Below are 4637 nucleotides of genomic sequence, written 5' to 3' on the forward strand. Positions count from 1 at the left end.
TACAATTGTTAATGTGCCCACATCCTCTGAGTCTTCAGTCTCCGTGTTGGTAATTCAGCCTATGGAATTATTCCCCACAGATAAACAAAAGTCTATGTGTGGGCTTCCCTGGTGGCACAGTGGTTAAGAATCCGCCTGCCAATGCAGGGGACATGGATTCGAGACCTGGGCCGGGAAGATCCCACATGCCGCGGAGCAACGAAGCCCGTGCACCACAACTAATGAGCCTGTGAAATACAACTAATGAGCCCGCATGCCACAACTACTGAAGCCTGCGTGCCTAGAGCCTGTGCCCCCCAACAAGAGAAGCCACCATAATGAGAAGCCCGTGCACCGCAACAAAGAGTAGCCCCCACTCACCACAGCTAGAGAAAACCCGTGTGCAGCAATGAAGACCCAATGCAGCCAATAAATTAATTAATTTTTAAAAAGTCTATGTGTGAGTTTTATTGCATATGTGTATTTGTCAGGACTCAGTATGTGTGTGTAACTTACACATGTATAATGTATAGTCCCTGTAGGTATAAAACGCACATATGCAATTAACGCTTCTGACTGCATTAGGAGACCTGAAACTGGAAACAGCCCTGATACACACACGGGGTGCTGAGTAAGCGGTTACAGCAACCCGTGTGCTGAGTCAGGCCCAGATATCCTCACCCACTCACTATCTGAAGACCTCACGCTGCAGACGTGTTACACGCCCCCAGTGTTGCGATGATACAGTATTCAACGGTAACTTCAGACTGTGGGATCAGGTGTTTGAGGTGGGGGACTGCTTCGCTGTCGAAGATGGAGAAAGGGGGATGAGGATGGGATAAAGGGCCCAGGGGTCGGTCAACGTGTCCAGTTGGGAGTGGTGGGATAAGAATGACACTGAGGTCCCAGGCTCTGGCCGCCAGGTGAGGTCAGTGACATCAACTGAGGGGAAACCAATAAGAGAAGGTGCAGTTTGGAGGAAGAAGGAGGTGCAGGAGGGTTGAGTTACCTTGGAGGTGCCTGCGGCCTCCTGTCTTGTAAGGTTAGCAGCCCAGGATGAGTCTAGAGCAGGGAAAACCATGATATAGGAGGTGCTTCCCCAGTACAGGAGAAGGAACTGGGCAGAATCCATCAAGCCATCCATCTATCCCCCAGTTCATCCCTGCATTCATCCATCCATCCATCCACCCACCCACCAATTCAATTATCCATCCATCCATCCATCCTTCCATCCATCCATCCATTCAAGTATCCATCCATCCATCCACCCACCAATTCAATTATCCACCCATCCATCCATCCATCCATCCATCCATCCTCCACCCACCCATCCATCCATCCACCCATCCATCCATTCAAGTATCCATCCATCCATCCATCCATCCATCCACCCATCCATCCACCCATCCATCCATCCATTCAAGTATCCATCCATCCATCCATCCATCCATCCATCCTCCACCCATCCATCCATCCATCCATCCATCCCCCATCCATCCATCTATCCATCCATCCATCCATCCACCAGGTCAATTATCCATCCATCCATCCACCCATCCATCCATGCATGCATCAATGTGTGACAATATGCATGGAACACTGTCCACCAGGGAAGCTCACCTGAGCCTCAGCACTCGGTATTTATTGCTGCTCAACCACGTACTATCCACATGGCTGTCCTTTAGTCTCTAGCCCCTTCCAGAGATTCTGGATATTAATATTTGCATACTAATGTCTCCATCTTCTCCTGGAGTTTGGAACTGATATGACATGTCCCAAAGTCCCCATCATAAATCACATCATTAAAGGGTCCAGCAGCCAAAGTCCCCAAGCAAACAAAGACACGCCTATGAAGCAGGACACTGCCGGGGCCTGGAGGTCACCTCTCAGGAGTAGAGGGCAAAGACAGACCTGTCTTTGGGTCAGGTTTCGTCTTCACCACAGACAAGCAAAGCACAGAAGTGCTACAACGTATGGCAGTGCTTTGAAGGACGATGAGACGGGTGACACAAAGCCTGGGGAGTTGGAGGGTGGAGTCCCGTCAGGAGAGCAGGGTGAGAGCTTTGAGGGCGGGACCGCAGGACTTGTTGAAGGAAGTTGAGGGGAACCTGGCCTCCTGGCGCAGAGAAGAGTCTCTGCACAAGCCCAGGTGGGAGTGGCCAAATGCCTTTATGGGACTTCTCCCCGGAGGAAATCACAGAGCCCTCCGGTGAGGTCCCCAGGAGAACGAGATCCTGGTGGGTCCAGGTGAGGCTGAACCCCACACCGGCTGTTGGCACCCAGGTGGAGGCTGTGGTTACATCTCTCTGTGTTAAGATGGATTTCATCTCCCACTTCCCCTTGCCTACGTGACCCATCACATGACTGTAGAGAGACACACGGTGTTTCCTGGAGCAGAAGGTCAGCTTAGTAAGAGCCCTCCCTGCTCACTCGGTGCAAAGATGGACTATATTTTCAGGGTGGGTTTTCCCACTTTGCAGACGGGAGTAAACTGTCTTCATGGTGTGATGCCTTCCCCATCATTTCTCAAGAGTGTTCCTTACACCTCCACTTTCCCCCTCCCGCCCCCACCCCCCAAATCTGCATAGTTAGAGCTGGAATTTTTTTTTTTAATAAATACCAGCCTAACCTCTGCAAGTCTTTGAAAAAAAAAAAAGGTATGATTCTCTCAGAGACTTTCTCCCACCCTCTCTTTATCTTTCCCTGACTGCAGTACATGTTTATCATCTCTGAGCTTGGGTTTGCAGAGACAGGGACCTAAGGGGTGGTCAACGGGAGACAGACACCACCCCAGTCACTGGAAGTGGCGTGGTCACAAGGAGAGATGATCCGTGTCCAGCCCTGCTGATGATGAGATCACAAGAATCAAATACACTCTAGGAGAAAGGACCCAGGGTACCACGATAGGTTATCTAAGGTTGCTAAGCAACTGGGGGATGGGGGAGATTTGATTGACAACATAGCCTGATGAAAAAAATGCTGCTTCCTGTGATGCAGATTCCAGGAATTCATTAGATGCTGATGTGCAAGTGGTGTTTTCAGGAGATATGCCATGGAGGGGGGAGGGAGGTGGGGGGGAGGTCTTATTTCCTATGTAAGGAGTCGAAAATAAGATGTTGTGAAGATTAGACCAGAGGGCAGCCTCAGAGCAGGAGATAAAGATACAAAGCTGAGATAGAGAAGAGTCCCTCGCTTCAGAGAAGTGATGTCCTCAGGTTTCTCACCAACGTGCTGGCCTTCCCTTTTCTCTTTAGGGTGATTGGGGTGTCACTTGGAACAGACTGTAAGGTGCTTGGCCAGGTAAGGTGCTTGGCCAGGAGCACAACCAGGAAGAAGCATGGCCTCCAGAGCCAACTGAGTAGGGATGGCCACCTGGAAGGTTCCAATGGCAACTGACGGCAGTGGGAGGCCCAGGACAGTGGTCCCATCAGACAGCCCCCAGCAAATGAAGGGGCTCACAGACAGGGCCCAGTCCTAAGAGGCTGGTAAGAGAAAGACTTATCCTCTGGGACTTGTCCTCACCTTCTACAGCTGGACCCTGAGGTCGGCGGGAGGAGGGGGCACATGTTGTGTGGACCAAAAAAAAGGCACAGCCTAAAAGTTGAGACTTTGTTGGTTTTTTTTTTAAGTTCTATCACTTTTTAAAATAAATTTATTTATGTATGTATGTATTTATTCATTGGCCGTGTTGGGTCTTCATTGCTGTGCGCAGGCTTTCTCTAGTTGTGGCGAGTGGGGGCTACTCTTCGTTGTGGTGCGCAGGCTTCTCTTGTTGCGAAGCACCGGCTCTAGGTGCGTGGGCTTCAGTCGTTGCGGCACGTGGGCTCAGTAGTTGTGGCTCACGGGCTTAGTTGCTCCACAGCATGTGGGATCTTCCCGGACCAGGGATCGAATCCGTGTCCCCTGCATTGGCAGGCGGATTCTTAACCACTGCACCACCAGGGAACTCCCAAGAATTATGTTTTATTTGCTGGACTTGCTGAGGACGTCAGCCCAGGAGGCAGCCTCTCAGATCGCTCTGAGGGACTGCTCCTGAGAGGTAAGGGAGGAGCCAGGGTATCCAGGGGATTTTGCAACAAAGACCAGGTCTTCGGAGCATTAAAAGATCACAGTTTATTAAAGAAAACCAGACATCTCAGCTGAATGAATTCAGCGCTTTTCTGTGTATGGGAAGATGCCAAGAGTCTGGGCTCATTCACATTATTCCTTTCATATGCATCTTAGCTATCTAGGGCCAGTTTCCTGTTTTTCTCCACCCTGAGTCCCCCCAGGGTGCACCGTTGGGAGTAGCTGCAGTGGCTGATGGCTGCAGCATCCATTGTTTACTGATACGGCAGGTAATAGTTTTCATTCACAGTTGCAAGGATCAAGAATCCCAGTGACCAGTGAACTGAGCTAGGGTCCAATGTAGAACACTGGCCACCTTTGTCCTCTCCATCCATCCACCCATCCATCCATCCACCCACCCATCCACCCATCCAACCACCCACCCATCCACCCACCCATCCATCTATCATCCATCCATCCACCCATCCATCCACCCACCCATCCACCCACCCATCCATCCACCCATCCATCCACCCATCCATCCATCCATCCATCATCCACCCACCCATCCATCCATCCACTCACCCATCCATCCAACCATCCACCCATCC

This window comes from Hippopotamus amphibius, chromosome X (assembly GCF_030028045.1).
Source record: "Hippopotamus amphibius kiboko isolate mHipAmp2 chromosome X, mHipAmp2.hap2, whole genome shotgun sequence".
Lineage (NCBI taxonomy): Eukaryota > Metazoa > Chordata > Mammalia > Artiodactyla > Hippopotamidae > Hippopotamus > Hippopotamus amphibius.